Raw genomic sequence first — 25,612 nt, 5'->3', positions numbered from 1 at the left:
CTTACATTCAACTGAATGAGTCAGTTTTCTTCTTTTAACCTGCCTGGAGGTGACAGATCTCTGCTGCTGACATAACATGACGATGATCCTTTTACTACAGTGAATGGAACCAATCTGGCAACAATGCAGGCTGCAAAATCTTTCCTGTCCAATAGGATAATGCTCCAACTGCAATTTTTGAATTTCCCACTAGTGGTGGAGACAAGGCACACATTTCTAGGTCATAACTCATAGAAGTAGCATGATATGTATTAATTCATAAAGGAGGTATGACACGACCTCAGTTATAGTAACTATGTAATAAATTGAGAGGGGGAATTGCTTGAAGTGACATACACTACTTGAGGATAAATATGATAACCATGTTGGCTCCACCAGGTTTTTAGACCAGTAGGAACACACACTTTTGAATTTGCAGCCATTTTATCTCACCCAATTGGCCTAGAGCTGGGAAGGGGGAAAGGGACAGGGAGAACGGGGGGAGGGGTGACCTTGACCTTGACCTTGAGGTAATCGACGAACAATGCAGACTGCACCAGTTCTGTCACAGTCCCACTACTTATACTTAGAATTTTAATTGATGTGACTGTGTGAAGCAGCACACCACAAATACTGTATTCAAACGTTATAGGATTATTTATTTTGCTGATCTTCAGTAACTAACATTTTCCTACATTTTGAACAAATGGCCATTCACCATACCAAATAGTAAATGTAACCTGGTATATTTACGCAGTTCCATGTACTGATTTTGTCAGTGTGCATTCCCACTATCTTCTGAAGTATTCGAGGTTATCTACATCCGACTGTACACCAGCGATCCCAGCATTTACTTACATTATTCCTCACATAATGTCTACATTGTCTGTCTAGTGCGGTACAAACACACACGTAAATTAAATCATTTCCTGTTTTCTTTTTCTAGGAAAACCATCTGGGGGTGAACCAGTGAATATTCCAAAGTGGGTAAGTAGATACAAGCATTTGATGATGAGGTCAAAATCCCAATTACTCCAACATTAAAAAGTATTGTTAGTACATTCATTGAGTAAGATATCGACATTCACGTGATGAACCACCAATTATCTTCCTTTCTCTCTGCGACGCTGTATCCAACAAAACAGACAGAATTCTGGGAGGACGAGGTATAAGATCTATTTTCCGAGCTCCTAAGAAGATAAAGGAGATGCGAAGGGCAGTCTCAGTCTCAAGATCCCTGGGATTTATAACATCCCTTGTGAATGAGGAAGCAACCATTTGTGCCGTTTCCTACCGCTGTGTAAACAAAACGGTCATTCGTTACATTACAGTAGTAGTATTCCATGGAATCCACGGAGAATGGTGTCTTGGACGCGGAAAGAAGCCAAATATGCACATTTAAGTTTAATACAGTGAAATGACATTAATGTATTACAGTACTAATCATAATTATAAATTAATCTAAAACATTAAATTTTCTGCAAACAAATTCTGCAAACAAATTCTGCAGTGGAGTAGAAACAGTCGTATAACATGAAGTTCTTCAGTTCAGTCTTAAACTCCGCCACATTATCTTCATGATATTTAATGTGCTATGTTACGTTGTTGAATACATGTGTATCCAGGCACGTGACTCCACACTGTACTACTGTTAACTCCAAGATTTTTTAGAAGTTGTTTTTGGTCGAAATATTACATTCATGACTTTCACTGTTTTTCGTGAAAAAAGAAATATTAGTAGTGACAAAGAACATTAATGAATATGTGTATTGTGAAGCTATAGGCAAAATACTCAGTTTTTTAAAGAAATCTCTGCAGAATGTTTTAGCAGTATCACCAGATTTTTGTAACCCGCTTCTGTATTCTGAAAATACTATCCGTGTAACTCGAATTTCCTCAGGAAAATGATTCCATAACCTATTAGTGAATGGAAATATGCAGAATAACCAGCTTCTTCATTTAAAACCGCCTATAGCAGTAACAATTCGTACTGGAAACGTAGCTAAACCAAGGCTCTTCGTAAATTCTAGGAAACAGATTTTCCAACTGAATTTGTGATCTATCTGTAATCCCAAAAACTTAAAACTTTCTACTTATTGTATTTCATTGTTTGAGAAGTACTGAACAGTCAAAATTCAGCGATAATCCATTTGCCTTGAACGCTCTGTTGACGTTTTCAAATAGCTGCGTTTTCAGTAAGGTAAATGATATTTTTTTATTCCTATACTTGTAAGGAAATAATATTCCAGGGGCGCTGCAGTAGACCCACTAGCCACGAATAGTCGTCTGAGACAAGAAAGTCCTTGTGTAAAAGTGACTTTACAGCCATGTAAATTCACACCACAAGGAAGACTGCATGCAAGTGACTTTGAGATTGATCTCTACAAGGAGGTACCGAACGAGAATCTTTTGCTTTCTCTCATGTCACATTCGCGTATGGAGCTTCTGGAAACCGGTCGCACGCATACTTCCGCGCGTTACCTGATTTCTCTCCCGCGATCGATCCAAAGTACACTGCATAAGGAGAGGCGTGTTTCAGGGCAGGTCAGTCCCAAGACCCCCATCTGATTCTCATGAAAGCTCCGATTTTTTTGAGTGCGTATGTGTTTTAGAGATAAATAGACTGATGTGTTCATTTAGCCTCCACCTAGAAGTTGACAGTTTCTAACAAGTCAAATTCCATGCACAATATCGTATATGGTTCAGACTGTTGAAGAGTTGCTCCAAAAGTTGGATCATTGAGGAATACGATAAATCACAGTAAGACTAAGTTTTTACAGTTTCTAACCCACAATTCAACAAAACCTGACGTTTAAATTTCACAGAATGGCCATATGATTCGTGAAATTGAACAGTTAAAATTTCTATGTGTTCAGGTAGAGAGTAAACTGTCGTGGAAAGTCCCTATTCAGGATCTTGTTCAAAGACTGAATGCTGCATTTTTTACTATTAGAACGGTATCTGAACTAAGTGATAGTTTGATACGAAAAGTAGTCTACTTTGCTTATTTTCATTCGCTTATGACCTGTGGTATTATATTTTGGGATAACTCATCCCATTCTTAAAGGGTATTTTTGGCTCGCACTCGAGCAGTAAGTGGTGTAAGTTTCCGAACTTCTTGTCGACCCCTGTTCATTAGTCTGGTATTCTGACGTTGTCCTCTCAACATATATATTCCTTACTGTTGTTTCTTGTTAACAATATCAGCTTACTCCCGAGAATTAGCAGCTTCCACTCACTTAATACTAGACAGAAATCCAGTTTGCATTTGGATCGCATTGCCTTGACTCTCGTGCAGAAAGGCGTGCACTACACTGCTGCATCCATTTTCGATAAGCTACCAAAAGTATACAAAAATCTTAGCAGTAATCCATGCGCTTTCAAATCTAAACTAAAGAGTTTCCCCATGGATCACTCTTTCTATTCTGTTGAGAAGTTCCTTCAAAAATTAAGCTGATTTCTATGTTATATTGTTGAATGCGTTTACATAAACTTATGTCTTGTCATTTTTTTTGGATTCATAAACATTTTATTTTATCTGTTATTACTTTTCTGTTATAATTTCACGTACTGACACGTTGCATGACCTTGGAGATTTGCTCCTCAATTTGGTCCTACGGAACTAGGCGTGTGAAATAAAAAATAAAATAAAGTAGTAGTGACTCATCACTGACCAGGCGTTTATTATTGAAAGGGTAACCATATGGAAAATCAAACGGAATTTGTGACTGGACTGGGGATTTCTTGGTATTCAGGACGCAGCATGTTACCTTGGATCGAGAGAAGTAGAAGTAATTTCAGCAGTGCCACAAGGACGTGTAATGGGACCTTTTCTGTTCGTGTTGTATAATAATGACCCGGTAGACATTTCACAGATGATGCAATTACGTTTAATGAAGTACTATCTGAAACAAAGCTAGATTTCAATGTGGTGAAAAGATTGGTAACTTGCTTTCTTCTTCAGTCTCTACATATCCACTCCTTGACAAAGGCCGCTTCAGACATTTCCGTATCCATCTTTGCTGGGCGGTCTGTATCTAGTATTTTCCCTCTCCATCGCACCAAAGGACATCCGATTCTTCTATTTGAGTGTCTTGGACGCCACTGCATCAGTGTTTTGGTCCATTTGAAGTTGTTCCTGGCTACATGTGCTGCCCAACGCCATTTCAGTCTCGTTAAACGCTCGATCTTCGTTCTTGATTCTATCAGACTCATTCCCAGATTGCTCTCTCTATTACTCTCTGACAGAGGCGAATTGCGCTGTTTGTTGTAAGTGTCATTGTCTCAAGCCCGTATGTTGTTACTGCCAGGATGAGTGTGTCATAAACCTTCTCTAAATTTATAGGGATAAGCGGTTTGCTGAGATTGCAATCAAGTTTCCCGAATGACATCCAGGTGAGGCCAATTCGCCAGGTGATCCATGTACAAAAACATAAATTTGGCACTTCACTAAAGGGCATAAAAGTAGTATCTTATGACTACAACATCCATGGGTCACAAATAGAATCAATCAACTCATACGTCGTTCTAAAAATTTGTGGGAATACGGAACAGAACTATCATATAGGGTCAATCGTAGGTAAAACAGGCGGCAGACATCCGTTCGTTGGTGGAATAATAGGAAAATAGAGTCAGTTTACAAATGAGACTGCTCACAAAATACTCGCATGCCTCACCTTAGAACATATCTCTGGTATGTGAAACCAATTTCATATAGGATTAGTAAGTGATATTGACCGTGTAGAACGAAATGTAGCGCAAGCGACACAGGTTTGTCTGAATCAAGGGAGAGCGTCACGGAAATGTTGAAAAGCAGAAATTATCAGGCGCTTGAAACTAGACGTCAGTTGTTCCACGAAAGCTTTCCTACAAAGTTTCAAGGACCAGTATCACGAGAAGCATTACGACGGAGTGCTGTAAAGTAATGGCTCCGAATATTTTGCGTAAAAACTCTCAAAGTTTTTTTTAAAATAAAACAAACGTTGTTACCATTCTACATCTTTATTCTTCATGTCTACATATTTTAAGCCCTCTGGCGCTAAAGGGCTCCCAATTGCAGCGTGTAACTTGGCGATGTGTGATGTAACTATGTCGGTGCGTGAGAAACAGCGTACTGTAATCGAGTTTCGAATTCGAAGAGTTCGTCCACACATGGAGCACCCTCTCCTTCAGCATGACGATGCCAGACCACACACTAGCGCTGCGACATCTGCAACAATCTGACACTTTGAGTTCAGTGTCATTGATCATCCTCCATTCAGTCCCCACTTGGCCCTATCCGATTTTCGTCTGTTTCCAAAACTTGAACACCTTCTTGGACTTCAGTTTGATAGTGATGAATTGGTGCAAACATAGGAGAGGTTGTGGCCCCGTCAACGAAGTTTGATGAAACTGGTCTCTCCCTGGGAGAAATGTGTTCGTTGTTGGGTCCTACAACCTCTAGAAGTGCGTAACACGAATTGTGAAACACCCTGTATACAGGTTGTTTCCGTAAGCCCGTGCAAAAATGTAACAGGACGTAGAGAATGCTCCACTGAACAATTTGAGGTAGTGAACCTGGGGTCAGAGAAGCCATATTAAGGAGATAATAGGCATAAAATCACATTACTGCGTACTTTTTTATTTACATTGGTTACAGTTAACTGCAAATACAATCACTGACTCAGCGAAGGTATCATTTGTACTGTATCTTACAAAATGTACTGAAACTGACAGCTAAATCTCAACGCAAGCATGACACCGGCGAACAAGATTCTGACGCATCCTGACAAATATCCCTGGTGCGTTTCGAATCGCATCACAGGGAACTATAATTCTGGCAGTAATTCTATCTCCTTATCCACTGGGGTCTCATACAAAATGCACTTTAGATACCCCCATAGGAAATAACCAAGGGGATTCAGGTCAGGTGGCCTCGCAGGCCATAAAATAGACCATCTCCTTCCAATCCAGCAACCAGGAAATAGGGGATTAAGAAGGTTGCGGATATCCACACTGAAAAGAGGCGGTGCACCGTCGTGCTGAATCCACATCCTGTGACGAACAGCCAAAGGCACGTTCTCCAACAACTCAGGTAGAACTCTTTGCACGAACCTCAAGCACAAGTGGCCATTCAGACGGCCAGGTAGAAGATATGGTCCAATGAGATTGTCACCAACAACGCCGGCCCAGATATTCACAGCAAAACGTGCTTGATGATGCGACTCTACTACAACTTGAGGGTTTTCCTCATCCCACACATGGCTATTCCTGCTGTGCGAAATACCACCACGATCAAATGAGGCCTCGTCAGCAAACAGCACGGTTTGGAGGAAATCTGGTCGATCCATTGTTGGAGCAACCACTGAAACAATGCGACCCTTGATGCAAAGTCGGTCTCAAGCATTGCATGGAGTCGTTGTGGATGATATGGGTGTTATTGTTGTTCGTGCAGTACTCGCCACACGCTAGTATGTGCAGCTATACGACGAGTACTTGTAGTGGGGTCCGCTGCAACACGTTCATCTTCTCTTCAAAATCGCGTGTGCCAGTGGTCCTCATGTCGCCAGATCCCTCGTTTCTTCTTGCCAGTGAACCAGCCTCCTGCATTCGTCGATCTAGAGAAATAAACACGCATCGTGACAGATGATGCCTGTAAGGAAATCGTTCCCTGTACAGCCATTCAGCAGTGAGAGCATTTCAAGGTAGTTCACCATACACAAGGTGCATGTCAGTTAGTTCTGCGAAACTGTTCTGGGTACTGCTCCGTCGTACTGTATTGCACGTCTCTGAAAAGCACTGAGTAATGAATGGGTCTGTTGTTGATTCATAGCACGTTCTGTCAAGGGACAATGTAAATACGATACAACATAGCCAAATTAAGCACAAGTAAAGTAAACAAAACCTGCATCATGGCTTCCTAGTAATCAGGGTAGTCCTCCTTGTTTCCTTGCAGGAAATAAAGAATGTACATGTAAATAAACAGCACAGTACACGTAAACTTGAACGCATGTTATTTGTAAATAAGTTGGGAGACAGTAATGCTAGACAAAGTGGTAGACAAGTTTAATCCCACTTTTCCTTAAGCTGGCTTCTTCGACTCCAGGTTCTCTACCTCAGATTGTTCATTGTAGCATTCTCTATGTCCTGTTGCATTTTTGCACGCTTTTACGGAAGCATTCTGTATTTCCTTATAGTCTATCACATTATTCATGTTTAATCCTTGCGCTTTCACCACTATGTTAGAACGGGTCTTGTTGTGTTTTCTCCATTTCATCGCCAAAAAGTCTAACAAATGCCAGACACGCCAGACTAGCATATATTTCGCTGGGCACGACCGTAAAAAGCCGGGCATTCCTGGTAAAGCCGGATATCTGGCTACGGCAAGTCGAAAAAATAGGGCTAGAGAGAGCGAGATATAAACTGAAGCGCCAAAGAAACTGGTATAGGCATGCTATTCAAATACAGAGACATGTCAACAGGCAGAATATGGCGCTGCGGTCGGCGACCCTATATATGACAACAAGTGTTTGGCGCAGTTTTTAGATCGGCTAGTGCTGTTACAATGACAGGTTAAATGGTTCAAATGGCTCTGAGCACTATGGGACTTAACATCTTATGTCATCAGTCCCCTAGAACTTAGAACTACTTAAACCTAACTAACCTAAGGACATCACACACATCCATGCCCGAGGCAGGATTCGAACCTGCGACCGTAGCAGCCGCACGGCTCCGGACTGAGCGCCTAGAACCGCGAGACCACCGCGAACGGCAATGGCAGGTTATCAAGTTTTAAGTGAGTTTGAACGTGGTGTTGTAGTCGGCGCACGAGCGATAGGACACAGTATCTCCGAGGTAGCGATGAAGTGGGGATTTTCCCGTTCCACCATTTCATAAGTGTGCCGTGAATATCAGAAATCCGATAAAACATCTAATCTCCAACATCGCTGCGGCCGGAAAAGATCCTGCCAGAACGGGACCAAGGAAGACTGAAGAGAATCTTCCGACGTGAAGAAGTGCAACCCTCCGCAAATTGCTGCAAATTTCAATGCTGGGCGGCAGGCCGGAGTGGCCGAGCGGTTCTAGGCGCGCGACCGCTACGGTCGCAGGTTCGAATCCTGCCTCGGGCATGGATGTGTGTGATGTCCTTAGGTTAGTTACGTTTAAGTCGTTCTAAGTTCTAGGGGACTGATGACCCCAGCTGTTAAGTCCCATATTGCTCAGAGCCATTTGAATCATTTTTTCAATGCTGAGCCATCAACAAGTGTCAGCGTGCGAACCATTCAACGAAACATCATCGATATGGGCTTTCGGAGCCGAAGGCCCACTTGTGTACCTTTGATGACTGCCTGGACCCGTCAACACCAAGTTTGGACTGTTGATGACTGGAAACATGTTGTCTGGTCGGACGAGCCTCGTTTCAAATTGTATCGAGCGGATGGACGTCTACGGGTATGGAGACAACCTCATGAATCCACGGACCCTCAGTTTCAGCAGGGAACTGTTCAAGCTGGTGGAGGCTCAGTAATGATGTGGAGCATGTGACGGGTGACACGTCCGTAAGCATCTTGTCTGATCGCCTGCATCCAATCATGTCCATTGTGCATTCTGATGGACTTGGGCAATTCCAGCAGGACAATTCGAAACCGCACACGTCCACAATTTCTACAGAGTGGCTCTAGGAACACTCTTTTGAGTTTGAACACTTCCGCTGGCCGCCAAACTCCCCAGACATGAACATTATTGAGCATATCTGGGATGCCTTGCAACGTGCTATTCAGAAGAGATCTCCACCCCCTCGTACTCTTACGGATTTATGGACAACCCTGCAAGATTCGTGGTGTCAGTTCCCTCCAGCACTACATTAGACATTAGTCGACTCCTAGTGCGTGGTCGCCAGGGCCCCACACGATATTAGGCAGGTGTACGTTTCTTCGGCTCTTCATTGTATATATATGCATATGATAAATCCCTTCTCTCGAAATCTTCTCTCCTTCATACCTCCACTGTGTTACCACAGATTACGTGTCCAGATATCATTTGTACTAAGGTTGCAATACACACGAGGTGCCTATTTCCTTCCACCGCCCTGAGTGAGATGCATAAGTTCTAATAAATGTTCACCAACTTGCATTCTTCTATATATGTTGTCCCCTGTGCAGAAAACAACACGTAGGTGCTGAGCCCGTTATCTTCCGGCTGTAAGAAACTTTCAGCGGGGAACTAATACTATGTGAATAATTAAATTTTCTTTTATTTTTGTTTATACAGGATGCTCCTCGCTTTTTATTAGCAGAACACGAGAAACTGCAGAATTATATTTCACTTTAGAGTCACAAATAATTTCCATTCTTCAACAAAATAATTAACTGTGTATTTCCGTAAATACTGTCACACTGTTTTCAACTATATGTCCAAATAATCATACATGCTAATAAAGTCATAACCTGATGCCGACCGCGGCAGACAACACGTCTGTCCTCCGAGACTACCGAACTAGCTATATTTTACAAATCAGGCGTTGTAAATTTCTTAACTGATACCGCGGCAGACATGTTCCTCCTTTGAGACTGCCGAACCAGCTCTGATCTTACAGCCGAGCAACTTCGCCCTCCATCCAACTTAGGCGCGATCCGAAAATCTCCAAAGTGCTTCGTCTGCCTTTTCGTTTAGCAGTTATTTTGCTGGTTATTAATACTTGTGAAATAATGGAATAATAGCACGTTATTGAGAGATGCTTTAATATGAAATGCAAGTTAATACGTTGTTTAGTTTTTCTAATATTAACAACAGAAGATTATAATTTTGCCGCGCAACTTCCGAATGCAGCGACCAATCGCTGAGAAGGACCACGATTGAGGCGGTCTTTCTCACGATATCTGTACCGAACAAACCATCTGTGACTCAACATTATGTCATCTTGCCACTGCTGCCTCCTCAACTGCTCTAAAAAGAGCTTCTAGTAGCTGAATATGATGGCTGTAAAGTCAGAAATATTACCCTGCAACCCTATATAGAACTAACCTACCGACACTAATTCATCATAGCTGTATGTGTGTGTGTGTGTGTGTGTGTGTGTGCGTGTGTGTGTGTGATTTAGTGAGTGTCACAGTCGCTTGTATGGAATAAGCGCAGGAAGATGGATCGACGCAGAGTCGTGACAGAACATCAGAAATGAGCTGACGTTACTGCACGTGCACATCTGCGTCTACTCTACATACATACTCCGTGTGGCGGAGGGTTTCACGTACTGCTCCTGATTATTTCCTTTCCTGTTCAACGGCCAAATAGAACGAGGGGATAAAGACTGTTTATAAGTCTCTGTATGAGCCCTAATTTCTCTCGTCTTATCTTCGTGGTCCTTACGCGAAATATACTTTGGCGGCAGGAGAATCTATCTGCAGTCGGCCTCAAATGCCTGTTTTCTAAATTTCTGCAACGGTGTTCGCGAAAAGAACTTCGTCTTCTCTCCAAGGATTCCCACTTGAGTTCATGAAGCTGCTCCGTAATACTTGTGAGCTGATCGAACCCACCGGTAACAAATCTAACAGCACGCCTCTCAATTGCTTCCATCTATTCCGACCCGATGGGGAGCCCAAACACTCGAGTAGTACTCAACAATGGTTCGCGCTAGCGTTCTTTGCTGACTGTATCAAGCAGCACATCACGAATGCTGAATTCGAATCGTACAGGGTTACTTTTCGTACTCTTCCACAATAACTTACTTTTTTCTACAACATTTTGACCACACCGTGAATGAAGTCGTCCTATTTGCTGGCGTATCAACGCGGGCTACCCAGCGTGTATACGAGTAATGATGTATCACTCACAGCCAAGTAATACGGCGTAAGAACAGTGATCGTAAAGAGATCCTAATGGACAGAGACCAGAGACGAGTATCACGATTTAACAATGACAAGGTTTTAAGCCCGACAGGAACTGCTGCTGACAATGAATGCAGGATAGTTTCAACCAGCTTCCTAGAGATCATTTTCCGCCTCCCGTAGCTCAGTGACCGGCGTGTCTGGCTACTATGCGGAGGACCGGGCTTCGATTCCTTGTACTGCCATGAATTTTTTGCCTTGGTGGGAGGACAACGACCGGGTCAGCGATGTGCTGACCTCATGCCCCTCCATACCGCATCTACGTGACGCCGAATGGCACAGGACGACATGGCTGCCGTCTGGCACGACTGGTCCGTCTGAGCCAGAATGCGGAGCTTTGCTCTGTTTCTCCTAAAGGTCATTGCATAGAGAATCGCATGCGCACCTCGCAAAAGACCATTCCTCACAGCGGCACATAAAGCTGCGCGTCTTTAATGGACCGAACAACGCAGAAACTGGAGAGTAAATGATTGGAGGGACGTGTACTGTTGTCCGAGAAATCAAGATTTGGCTCTTTTCATGTGATGCAACATTTCGAATCCACCGACGGCCCGATGAGGCATTAAACCCACAGTGTTTTGAGGGTGTAGTTGACGCCGGAACTGGTTCTGCAATACATTGGGGATGTTTTCTCGCACCATGACTTCGGCAAAAGTCGCCTCACTACCACATCGCAATAGTGAAGGTTCGACAGAACGAGTGATTGTCCAAGTTTCCGTTTCACATCCTGTGGAAATATGTTCCGAAAATTCTGGATAACATAATAACATCACATGAAGCGTAATTATTACAGTTTTTAGTGTTGAAAAAATATTCTGAAAATGTACATTACTGGCCATTAAAATTGCTACACCATGAAGATGTGCTACAGACGCGAAATTAAACCGACAGGAAGAAGATGCTGTGATATGCAAATTATTAGCTTTTCAGAGCATTTACACAAGGGTGGCGCCAGTGGCGACACCTACAACGTGCCGACATGAGGATAGTTTCCCACCGATTTCTCATAAACAAACAGCAGTTGACCGGCGTTGCCTGGTGCAACGTTGTTGTGATACCTCGTGTAAGGAGGAGAAATGCGTACCATCACGTTTCCGACTTTGATAAAAGTCGGATTGTAGCCTATCGCGTTAGCAGAATGTGGAATCAGTGGGTTCAGGAGCGTAATACGGAACGCCGTGCTGGATCCCAACGGCCTCGTATCACTAGCAGTCGAGATGATAGTCATCTTATCCGCATGGCTGTAACGGATCGTGCAGCCACGTCTCGATCCCTGAGTCAACAGATGGGGACGTTTGCAAGACAACAACCATCTGCACGAATAGTTCGACAACATTTGCAGCAGCATGGACTATCAGCTCGGAGACCATGGCTGCAGTTACCCTTGACGCTGGATCACAGACAGGAGCGCCTGCGATAGTGTACTCAACGATGAACCTGGCTGCACGAATGGCAAAATGTCATTTTTTCGGATGAATCCAGGTTCTGTTTACAGCATCATGATGGTCGCATCCGTATTTGGCGACATCGCGGTGAATGCACATTGGAAGCGTGTATTCGTCATCACGATACTGGCGTATCACCCGGCGTGATGGTATGGGGTGCCATTGGTTACACGTCTCGGTCACCTCTAGTTTGCATTGACGGCACTTTGAACAGTGGACGTTACATTTCAGATGTGTTACGACCCGTGGCTCTACCCTTCATTCGATCCATGCGAAACCCTACATTTCAGCAGGATAATGTTGCAGGTCCTGTACTGGCCTTTCTGAATACAGAAAATGTTCGACTGCTGCCCTGGCCAGCACATTCTCCACATCTCTCACCAACTGAAAACGCCTGGTCAATGGTGGCCGAACAACTGGCTCGTCATAATACGCCAGTCACTACTCTTGATGAACTGTGGTATCGTGTTGAAGCTGCATGGGCAGCTGTACCGGTACACGCCATCCAAGCTCTGTTTGACACAATGCCCAGGCGTATCAAGGTCGTTATTACTGCCAGAGGTGGTTGTTCTGGGTACTGATTTCTCAGAATCTATGCACTCAAATTGCGTGAGAATGTAATCACATGTCAGTTGTAGAATAATGTATTTGTCCAATGAATACCCGTTTATCATCTGCATTTCTTCTTGGTGTAGCAATTTTAATGGCCAGTGATGTATATCTTATTGACCTCTTTAAGTGAAGTCATAATTTTTATCTTGTACTGCAAGTAAAAATGTTATTCGACTTCTCGAAAACAAAACAAAAATGTTTCTTTGTTCAATCAGTCATTATTCGACGTCTTCCAATTACCTTGGCGTTGACGAGACTTCAGCCTTTGCAACGCATATTGCTCCGTCCTAAATAACAGCAACGAAAATCAAATGCCTGCAGTTTTCTGTAGCAACTCAAAGTTAGTCTTCAACACACACCATTAAATAGCTGGTCTCTTGTATGCATCGAGCTTCAGCATGACTATTTTTCAACCTATGGTGTGATCGGCATCGGATTCCGCTTTACAAAATTGCAAAAACATAGTTTTCAAAGCACAGGATTCTTCTCTGTTAGCACAGTTACTTAACAGGATTTCTACTGCGGAACGGTTTCAGCTTGCGCAATCAGACATCAACGTGCAGTAATTACCCGGCGCAGATTAATACCGTTCCGCCTGAAGTGGCCTTGCATCTGACAGGTCTTCAAACGCTTGAAGTAAAATAGACAGAAAAACTGTTTTATCTTATTCGTCGATTTTCACTAACATTCCAGGCTAATACCTGGACAGTTGCTAAACAAACACAGTCTTGGGCTAGTCCGGAAAACTTCAATGGAAGCGATGCATGTTGATAGTTGAATAACAAACTAACCTGAGACTGACCAAAAAGGACAAGAGCGAAGCGCTGGCAGCTGCGGCTGAGAATTGAGTCCTGTTGTGTGACGCATTCAACTCGTCTGCGTGCTAGCTATCGAATATCACGTGAGCACGTGGCAGAACACTTGCCCGATTGAAACTGGAGGCGTCAACATTCGGAGAAAATAGTTGTTGTTGTTGTTGTGGTCTTCAGTCCAGAGACTGATTTGATATAGCTCTCCATGCTACTCTATCCATGCTGCTCTATCCTGTGCAAGATTCCTCATCTCCCAGTACCTACTGCAACCTACTTCCTTCTGAATCTGCTTAGTGTATTCATCTCTTGATCTCCCTCTCCGATTTTTACCCTCCACGCTGCCCTCCAATACTAAATTGGTGATCCCTAGATGCCTCAGAACATGTCCTACCAACCGAGCCCTTCTTCTAGTTAAGTTGTGCCACAAATTTCTCTTCTCCCCAATTCTATTCAATACCTCCTCGATTTTGCTGACAATAAAACAACAAAATACGGCCAATGTTGATTTTCCTTCCAGTTCTATCCACTATTTGGTCGTGGTGCACACAACACGCCATGGAGTCGCCAACCTCCTCATTAGTTATGTGATCTACCCATCTAATCTTCAGAATTCTTCTGTAGCACCACATTTCAAAAGCTTTTATTCTCTTCTTGTCCGCCGGCCGATGTGGCCGAGCGTTTCTAGGCACTTCAGTCCGGAACCGTACTGCTGCTACGGTCGCAGGTTCGAATCCTGCCTCGGGCATGGATGTGTGTGATGTCCTTAGGTTAGTTAGGTTTAAGTAGTTCCAAGTCTAGTGGACTGATGACCTCAGTTGTTAAGTCCCATAGTGCTTAGAGCCATTTGAGCCATTTTTTTCTCTACTTGTCCAAACTATTTATCGTCCATGTTTCACTTCCACACATGGCTACACTCCATACAAATACTTTCAGGAACGACTTCCTGACACTTAAATCTATACTCGATGTTAACAAATTTCTCCTCTTCAGAATCGCTTACCTTGCCATTGCCAGTCTAAATTTTATATCCTCTCCACTTCGACCATCATCAGTTATTTTGCTCCCCAAATAGCAAAACTCATTTACTACTTTAGGTGTCTCATTTCCTAATCTAATTCCCTCAGCATGACCCGATTTAATTCGACTACAGTCAATTTTCCTCGTTTCGCTTTTGTTGATGTTCTTCTTATATCCTCCTTTCAAGACACTGTCCATTCCGTTCAACTGCTCTTGCAGGTCCTTTGCTGTCTCTGACAGAATTACAATGTCATCGGCGAACGATACGGTATCCAGCGCTGCTGGAGCAATCACGTGATATTTGACTTTCGCTGTGGGAATGCAAATGATTCGCGAGAAACAACGGACTAGGAACAACAGTCAGCTATAGCTCTGCTTAAAATTTAATAATTTCCTAAAATACAGGAGTAAATAGCATTGCATCCTATCACCGAACAAACTAATGTTGTACACTCACAGAAAAAAAATGCAAAACCAAGGAGTAGTTGTGCGACATAAACAAAAGTAGGTAGGCGTGTTTCTACATCTGAAATATGATGTCTGTTCAATGGCGCGCCGATTGCGGAAGAGTGATGCTAGTAGCACCACTGTGAGGATGCAAATCAGGTTTGCTTTGTATCACGCTGTAACGGCCGTGAGCGTGTTACCTTTGAGATTGAATGAGGTGAATGGATGTTAGAAAAAGAATACCTTTAAGGCGACAAATATGTCATTATCAATACCTTACTGAGAGGTCGTGTAATAAGGATACGAGAAGCTGGATGTTCCTTCTGCGATAGTGCGGAAAGACTTGGCAGGAGTATAGCCGCTGTACATGACTGGTGGCAGCAGTGATCACGAGAATGTACAGTCGCAAGATGACCGGGATCCGGACGGTCTCGTGGCACTGCCGACAGGGAGGCCCATCTTGTTTGGCGTATGGCTCTGGTGCATCGTATTGCATCTGCAGCTGCAATCTGATCAGCAGTTAGTACCACAGTGACACAACGAACTGTTACAAATCAGTTACTACAAGAACAGCTCCGAGACAGACGACCTGTAGCGTGCATTTCGCCGACCCCAAACAAGCGCCATTTCCGACTTCAGTGGTGTCAAGCTGTGTGTCTGTTAGAAGGAGGCCAGTTGAGGGCCTGCAATCAACCTGCCTGCGTGCCAGACACACTGAACCTACACCTGGAGTTATGGTCTGGGGCGCAGTTTCTTATGACAGGAGGAGCACTCTCATGGTTATTCCACGCACTCTGACTCCAAAACATTACGTCAGTCTGCTGATTCGACCTGTCGTGCTGCCATTCATGAACAGCATTCCAGGGGGTGTTTCCCAACGGTATAACGCTTGCCCATATACCGCAGTTTGTAACCCAACATGCTCTGCAGAGTGTCGACATGTTGCCTTGGCCTACTTGATCACCAGATCTGTCTCCACTCAAGTACATATGTCACATCACCGGCCGATAACTCGAGCGTCATTCACAAACAGCATTAACCGTCCCTGTGTTGACCAACCGCGTGCAACAGGTATAGAAGTGCATCCCGCAAACTGACATCCGGTACCTGGACAACACAATGCATGCATTTCTGCATGCTTGCACTCAACACACTGGCGGTTACACCGTTTACCAATGTACCAGCATTTCACATTTGCAATGGCTTATCTCACGCTTAAATGAACCTGTTGTCTAGCAATGTTAATCACTTAAATATGTTACCTAAACAAATGTATTCCCAAAATTTCATTACTCTACACTAATTACTTTTTGGTTTTGTCATATTTTCCGTCAGTGTATTTGAACATATTTGCAATAAGAGTCCTCATACAGCAGCGTATATATTGATATACAAATATTTGTGGTGATTTTTAAGTAAAGTCAGCAGTGAAACGCAAAAACGTTGTCTTATAAATTATAGAGTGCAGCAATCAGTCGTCCTTTTTTAGATTTTATTACGCAAATCCAGATTTCGGCTAGTAGCTATCCATTCTCAATGCACTATTTTCTATTCTCGATGCATGCAAGTCCCTGTTGTTCGGGCGTCAACCGTGCACCTGTGAGCGTAGGTGCCGGCCGGGGTGGCCGTGCGGTTCTAGGCGCTTCAGTCTGGAACCGCGCGACCGCTGCGGTCGCAGGTTCGAATCCTGCCTCGGGCATGGATGTGTATGATGTCCTTAGGTTAGTTACGTTTAAGTCGTTCTAAGTTCTAGGGGACTGATGACGACAGATGTTAAGTCCCATAGTGCTCAGAGCCATTTGAACCATTTGCGCGTAGGTCTGCCATGCTACTCAAGTATTCAAAGAAATGTGACTGACGCCTGAACAACAGGGACTTACATGCGTCGAGAATAGAGAATGGCTACCCACTAGCCGAAATCTGGAGTTACGTAATAAAATCTAAAAGAAGGACGACTAATTGCTGCACTCTGTAATTTATAAGCCACATAATAGTCGCTGAGTGCACCCACTATCCGAATGAAAGGTAACCTGATACAACGTTGTTCTTCAGGAAATATTACTTGATCCTGAACCTAGTAGAATATTTTATTTGGTTATCGATGGAATCGTCAAAATGGTAATGGACTGAAGTGTGCGGAGTAAAGGTTGTGGAGGTATTCCAAGGCTGATTACAGAAAGCAGTTTCCAACTGATGTACGTTGCAGTAATTATGCAGAGATGAAGAGGCTTTTACAGGATATAGTAGCGTGGAGAGGTGCATCAAACCAGGCTTCAGACTTAAGACCACAACAAGTGAAGTAAACAAGAAGAATTTCGATTGATTGTTAATTTCGAAAACAGTGCTGGTGGTAGGTTTTTGTACTCGTAATAGGTTCTAGAATCCTGTTAGAGCCTGATACGGTCAACGCTCCATAGTAGTTTTGTTTCAGTGCCACAGTCTTTTTTATTTTTATTTATTTTTGCAGACTAATATGACTTTGACTCATTTGTTATCACATGGAGCACTTCTCAGCCCATCAGATTTATGGCCATTTGCAGCCAAGTGTGAAAATAATTCTGTTGCAAGCTTCACATAAAACCTGCAGGGATAATGGTGACCCTATTGCCCTGTTGAGTTTCCGCAGTTTCATCTGAGCGCAATATGATTTAGGACGCGTTTGGAGATTTCACTGCGTTTCTTCGGCGCTATACACGCCACGAATATCCGTGGGTAAATGTAGTCGTCACACGCTGTCGAGAACAGCAGTTATTCCTAGAAGCTCGCTGAGTGCGCGTTTTTGTATTGCTTGGTGCAGACACTCCCACACCCACCTGACGAGAACCGCTGACTGGTTAGCCAGCGCGCGCTTGTCTCGATAAGGAACGGCTCTTCCTCGAACGCTGTCGTGGGCGGCAAAGCGCCACCGACGCTTGAGACATAATGAAGCAGGTCAACCGTGCGCCTGTGAGCGTAGGTCTGTCAAGCTACTATTTGAAATGATTTAATATTCACCCAGTTCCCTGACGGTAAGTATACCTCGCAAGTACAAACTGCAGCTGCAATTAAACGAAATGAGAAAGCTACGTAGTGAAACCAGGATAAATTATATCCACAAAAATAAGAATGGCGATTTTCTTTACAGAGAAGAGGCCAACGTCAATTAACACTCAACGAACGCAGCATTGATTGGAATTAACAACCGAAATTCTCATGAGTAAGCTTTATTTGTGTGCCTACGCTCAAAAACTATAAAAATGTTAAATGAATTTTTAATCTGGAATCGAAGGAATTTCGTCAATATCCTTCTGTAGACGTTTATTGTCCTCGTGACACTAGTAACGCCTTCCTGAAGTCAATACAATCACTTACCTGACATCTCTCATTCTTATTTATCCATTTTATTTACGCATTAATTTTATCACTTCCATCTTCGACAACAGGCTGGGATTATAACATTCCTTCATTGCAGTAAGTTAGTGAAGATTACTCTTTTACAGGGTTTACGACCACGATCGTGCAACTAATGAATTTTAAGCAGTCAGACTATTGGTTTCGTCTCCAAATACAATATTGTTTTATGCAGAAGAATATGTATCAGAAACGAGTGTGGGAACATGGATTCGTTTAGAAAATGTAATAATTTTTAGTCGGGTAAAAAATACGATCTTGAGTCCAAATCGAACGTATAATTATGAAATAAGTGTTAATCGCTTTAAAATTCAGAGATTCATTAGGTAAATGAAACCTTCTACCATTTATCCCAGGTGAAGTCAGATTCGCAAAATCAATTTCTAACAATAGCTTCTATACAGCTCTCTACCAAAGGTAGGGTTATCAACTGAAAATTATCAAAAGCAGACAGTGCTTCACAAAAAGCAGGACATTTTAAAAAAAAGCCTAATAGTTCAATAAATTGCTTATACTTCACACAATGGCGCTAGAAACATGCTCTAATGTTAATACGAGAAGAAAATAATACGTTGAATATCTGCTGTAGTATTAAACAATGGTATTTTGTTTTACAAATACAGTGCAATTACCTAGAAATAATTTTCAATTATTTCCAGTGGTATTTCGTTTGAAAGTGCGTTTTGTCTCAGAACTTGTTTGGCCTTTATCTGCCTTCACTACTGTTTATCTGAGAAGTAGTAATATTTAATCGTATACAGCCACAGTACTTCGCTAAAATTCTTGGTGAATCAACACTTCCAAACACGACAACATATGAAAACTCCAGCTTCAAATTATTAACTAACAAGCTTTTGTTTCAGAGTATGAAAATACCGAGACAATGCTAGACAAACTACAATATCTCGAATCGAGATATCTTATACGTCGTATATGAACGCAGCGTTTCTGCAAACAATAACACCATTGGCAGCGAACCAGGTGACAAATATATAGCCAAGTGCGTGCAGCTTATAATTCATTCCAATTCCTCTACGCAGAGATTAGTTCGATCATGAAATACAACTTCGTTTCCAAAATCCTGTGCGTTTTCTAAAAAGAAAAAATGCCGAACGGGCATTAAAAAAGCGGCATCCAATAGCCGCACATTTCCGAAGCATCCATTAGCCGGACATACCGGAAAAAGCCAGATGGTTGATAATTCTGCTTATGGTGCATTAAGAGATTAGCAAACTCTTTCCTCACTATAATGTTTCCAAACTGAACTATTTAACTCTGAAAAAGTAATCCTCTTATAATATCTGTTCAACCATCGAGGAAACTTATTTCTAGAATATGTGGGTCCTCTCGTTACAATAACACATGGCAACACTTATTACAAACACTCTTCCAGCAAAAATATATTACACAAAATTCAACCTTTGTATCAATTGCTTATTCGAGAATGTTTCAAAAAAGAGTGAAATAGAATATTAGTTACCTTCTTCGACAAGTAAATTTTCAGTTTGGACTATGCAATCTAAGAAATAAGTTTTTCTTTAGCTTGACTAGCGATTTTACTCACATTTATCATTATTAGCAAAATCAAACAGTCCTTTTATCATCAGATTCATCATTATGCGCACTCAGATAACTTAAAGAATTAGGAACAGGATCCTAGCACAGGTTACGAATCGAAGGTCAATAACTGTCATGTAACACACGAGTGCCACATCCACAAATGTATTATACCACAGTAAAAGAAATACTGACTCATGCATTTTTACTAGTCTAAAGAAGCAGCACATTGCCATGATGCGACGAGCGTTAAGATGCGGGGGTGACTGCGTTGATTAGCATTTCGCAAGCGTGGATCATTATAAAAATTGCTCTAACGTAATTCCTCCTTCCACACCCAAACATCATGGAGCATTCCACGTCCACGGTCAGTAAGTTAGTAATTTGTCCACCCGAGGCTCACTCCAAGAAATCTGCAGATAATTTAGTCTTGTTTCCACTGCATAATATTGACAGTCTAAATTCTAGCGACTGACTAGTGCCCGCTCACTAGGTGTTATTGTGCCTTTCATTTTGGCGCGCTAAACACGTCGTATACTCAGACGGACTCCCCTCCAGCTTTTCTTTCGCTAACAGTATATTTCTACCTATCAATCCCTATGCATGAATCTGTAGCCGAACAGAAAAGAATATTCATCGTTATTACAAATAATAAAAAATATATACATTTATGAACAGACAATAATAAGACAGCTATAGTTATACTGATGGCACAGAATGTTGGTGTTACAAGCTATACGTATGCCTCAGTTGTCATAAATTCGTGCCCGCATTCGGTAGTCTGTCAAATCCACAACTACCGTGAACACACATGTCTTTTTTGTAGTCGTTTGGTCCAAGGTCCAAAGCTTTACAAGTGCTGATTTGAATAGTTTCAGTGACAAACAAAAGTAGAAACTGATGTACACTTAAGCTCCAAAGAAACTGGTATAGGCATGCGAATTCAAATACAGAAATATATAAACAGGCAAAATACGGCGCTGCACTCGGCAACGCCTATATAAGACAAGTGTCTGGCGCAGCTGTTAGATTGGTTACTGCTGCTACAGTGGCAGGTTATCAAGATTTAAGTGAGTTTGAACGTGGTGTTATAATCGGCGCACGAGCGATGGGACACAGCATCTCCGAGGTAGCGTTGAAGTGGGGAGTTTACCGTACGGTCATTTCACGAGTGTACCGTGAATATCAGGAATCCGATAAAACATCAAATCTCCGACATCGCTGCGGCCGGAAAAGATCCTGCAAGAACGGGACCAACGACGATTGAAGAGAATCGTTCAACGTGACAGAAATTCAACCCTTCGTCAAATTGCTGCAGATTTCAATGCTGGGCCATCAACAAGTATCACCGTGCTAACCATTCAATGAAACATCATCGATATGGGCTTTCGGAGCGAAGGCCCATTCGTCATCCCTTGATGATTGCACGACACAAAGCTTTACGCCTCGCTTGCGCCCGTCAACCCCGACATTGGACTGTTGATGACTGGAAACATGTTGCCTGGTCGGACGAGTCTCGTTTCAAATAGTATCGCGCGGATGGACATGTACGGGTATGGAGACAACCTCATGAATCCATGGACTCTGCATGTCAGCAGGGGACTGTTCAAGCTGGTGGAGGCTAGATACGACTCTGACAGGTGACACGTACTTAAGCATCCTGTCTGATCACCTGCATCCATGTCCATTGTACATCTCGACGGACTTGGACAATTCCAGCAGGACAATGCGACACCCCATACGTCCAGAATTACTATAGGGTGGCTTCAGGAACACTCTTCTGAATTTAAACACTTCCGCTGGCCACCAAACTCCCCAGACATGAAAATTATTGAGCATATCTGGGATGCCTTGCAGCGTGCTGTTCAGAAGAAATCTCCACCAGTCTGAAACCGCGTGACCGCTACGGTCGCAGGTTCGAATCCTGTCTCGGGCATGAATGTGTGTGATGTCCTTATGTTTAAGTAGTTCTAAGTTCTAGGGGACTGATGACCACAGCAGTTAAGTCCCATAGTGCTCAGAGCCAAACCTCCACCCCCTCGTACTCTTATGGATTTATGGACAGCTCTGTAGAATTCATGGTGTCAATTCCCTCCAGCACTACTTCAGACATTAATCGAGTCCATGCCACGTCGTGTTGCGGCACTTCTGCGTGCTTGCCGGGGCCCTTCACGATATTAGGCAGGTGTACCAGTTTCTTTGGCTCTTCAGTGTAAAATGAAAATTTGGAAAGCGATTACATAACCTACATAATTTTTATCTAGTTGTCATGATCGCAAAGTTTTTTGAACTAAATTACCGGTTTCGCCTATACAGTAGCTATCTTCAGAATATACAATAGAGGTAAAAGAAAAAGCATTAGTATTTACTAAAATAAGAGATTAAAGACAAAGCATAGAAAATATAAAATAAACACGACATACCTGCGCTTCGCTACCTTCCCCCTATACATTACGGTATGACTCACTGACGCTATTGAAATGTTGGTGTAATTTGTTTCTTTTTTGGTATCACGTTTGTTTCCTTTCCATTTCCGGTTTTACTACTTATTGTGCTACTTACAATGTGCAGGGTGTCTCACAATTCATGTCACACGCTTCTAGAGGTTGTAGAGAGGACATTCTAGATTAGGTTATATATAGGAACCTATGTCCGGAAACATAGTCCAACGACGCGCCAAACCGCCAAAGTTATAGGCGCCGGCGCCTGTAAATGTATGTATGAAGAGGATGATTCCATGATGATGTTACAGACTTCCTGAGGTGATGGAGAAGGATAAATGTATCAATTTGACATAAGGGTCCCTGTTCCGGAAATGGACGAGTCGGAATTTATAAACGAAAACCTGTCTGATGCCTCTGACAACGAAATACATAAACTGGTACTGTTGCCGCAAAGATTATATGGTAGTAGGAGCTGTGAGCACTTGTTCATCTTTGCTACTATGAAATACATCTCCCCTATTGAACAAGTGCTCATAGCTCGTAAAGTATGCATTTTAGAGCCCATGTTTACTGGATATGTGGGTTCCTATTGCCTCTGAAAGTTGCCTACCCCAGAACATGTCGGCGCTCAGGGGCCACAGCACAGTTGCAACACATGAGGATGGGTTTATGAGAGCCCGAAACCGGTCGTGATAATAAAACAAATTTACAACTGAAGCGATATTTTCAACCTCTAGTATAATGCTCAGTTGCGGATGTTCGTCAAACGGTATTGTTTGTAGTACAATGCATTCTATTTTAGAATGATTACAGAATCGTTTTTTTAATTTCTTGAACTTCTTGTTAAATTCTGATCAACTTTAAGCTATCAGAAGACAAACAGATTTTTCACATAATTTAACATAAAAATTCATAAATAAAATGAAATTTTCGCTTACTTACATACAACTGAGGACACTTTGAAGGACTGTATTTTTAAATGAATTCCATTTAATTACTTTGTATAAATATCAGTAGGCTATGCGTGCATGAACGACCTCTGGGACAGCTTTGCATCCTGTATATATCCGCTCGAAGCGTGCATGGCAATTCTGACTCATAGCATTTTTATATGAAGACTTGTTGCAGAGCAGCGGAATGAGAGATCAGTCGCGTTTATGTTATGTTTTCTGTCCTTTGTTTTTAATCTCTTATTTTAGTAGATAGTAATGTTTCTTATCTTTTAATTCTGTTGTAGATTCTGAAGATGGATATTGTACGGCCGAAACCGGTATTTCTGTTCAAAAAACTTTGCGATTAAGACACCTAAATAAACATTTAAGACAAACTGAAACACTACGTAATCTTTGTTTATTACTATTCTGCACAAAATAAAAACGGATTGCTCCACTGCCCTCATCAGTGTTGCCACCACACTACTTTTCAGAAGCGAACACTCACAGTGTCATCTGAAGCTGTTTGACGAAACCGCCTCCTGCGCTCCGTAACTCTGCTGGCAACTGAAAAATACTCTGCAACTGTCCCGTTCCCCCTTCAGTCAGTTTCTTTTGTTACGGTTGCTTGTGAATTCATTGTTATAGCATCAACCAAGTAAGATAATAGTTTTAAAAAGTGGGTTCATATTGCCGAAGAGGGGCCGCCGCGACCTGAGCACAGGTAATATTTTTAGCCACACCTGTCTGTGTTGCACTCGCATGGCGAACATGACACAGAAAGTGGGCTTCAAACAGCCGTAATTCTGAAACTGTAGAGAGTAGCTGCTTAGTGTTCCTTTCAGAAGTGCCCGCAGTGTCAGCTGTTTGTCCCAGAATCAGTCTGTTGCCTGCCAATATCAGCTGAGACGAGTCAGTTTACGCGTAGTACGGCAGCACCGTGGTGACACAGTTGGCAGCGACGGCCGGCGCCTTCGCTTTCGCGACACTTCTCCAGAATGACAATAGCCCGCGGAGCCTATTATGCAACAGCCTCTGACCAACGGACACGCAGCGTCCTTTGTTCGCCCTGCGAAACTCCGCGCTCACACGGAAATGGATATTGTTACCAGATTCCAGTAAATAAAATGAAACAACAGTCCGTCAGCCTGACGTTTTTTACTACAAGTCAGAAAGGACAAGAAAAAGACAGGTACGTTATATCAGTTTCTATAGTAATGTGTCACGTCACTAACAACTTTAACCTTGGCACAATTTAGTGTACCACTCATACGGACACAGACTCTGATTCATTTACTTTACAGCATTAGTAAGTGTAAAATTCAGTACGCATCCACAAAACACTGAAGGACCATGAAGAATAACTTACCTACTCCGCTCTTCGTAGTAATATACGAGGGGCGTTTGAAAAGTCCGTGCAAAGTCCGAGAGATGGCACCACCGGTGCGTATCGAGGTCATGTTTAGTTAGTAGCATCTTTGGAAAGAACGCACACCACGTTTCAGCCATATTCGTCTATTTCTTTGTATTTTGGCATTCGTGTGAATCAAGGAAGTCGAGTGCTTGTCAAAAAATGGACAAAATAGAATTTCGTGTAGTGATTAAACATTACTTTATGAAAGGCAAAACGCCTCAGGAGACTAAAGAGAAGCTTGATAAACATTACAGTGACTCTGCACCTTCTATTAGAACAGTTTATAAGTGGTTTCAAAATTTTCGGAGTGGCCATATGGGCACAAGGGATGCGGAACGTTCTGGACACCCTGTAGAGGTTACGACTTAAGAAATCATTGATAAAATCCATGATATGGTGATGGATGACAGAAGAGTTAAGGAGCGTGAGATTGCTAGTGCTGTGGGCATCTCGAATGAACGGGTACATAATATTTTGCATAAACATTTGGACATGAGAAAGCTATCCGCAAGATGGGTTCCGCGATTGCTCACGCTTGACCAAAAACGGAATCGTGTGAAGTGTTGCAAGGATGGTTTGCAGCTCTTCAGGAAGAATCTGCAGGACTTTAAGTGTCGTTTCGTCACTGTGGATGAAACATGGATACATTGCTATACTCCTGAGACCAAACAACAATCTAAACAATGGGTTACCAAGGGAGA

At 42.6% G+C, this 25,612-nt stretch overlaps 1 protein-coding gene across 3 annotated transcripts in view; it reads left to right on the top strand.

The window, feature by feature from the left end:
• Positions 1-25,612, top strand: part of LOC124721320 (elongation of very long chain fatty acids protein AAEL008004) — a 331,184-nt gene that overhangs the window by 191,376 nt on the left and 114,196 nt on the right. For all 3 annotated transcript variants that reach the window (XM_047246231.1, XM_047246232.1, XM_047246230.1), the window contains exon 3: positions 926-966. The gene's annotated coding sequence lies outside the window, so the exon portion shown is untranslated. The remainder of the gene's footprint in view (positions 1-925; positions 967-25,612) is intronic.

The sequence above is a fragment of the Schistocerca piceifrons genome, chromosome X (genome assembly GCF_021461385.2).
Source record: "Schistocerca piceifrons isolate TAMUIC-IGC-003096 chromosome X, iqSchPice1.1, whole genome shotgun sequence".
Classification (NCBI taxonomy): domain Eukaryota; kingdom Metazoa; phylum Arthropoda; class Insecta; order Orthoptera; family Acrididae; genus Schistocerca; species Schistocerca piceifrons.
The sequence above is the reverse complement of the archived record's forward strand: the minus strand, read 5'-3'. Positions and strand labels throughout refer to the sequence as shown.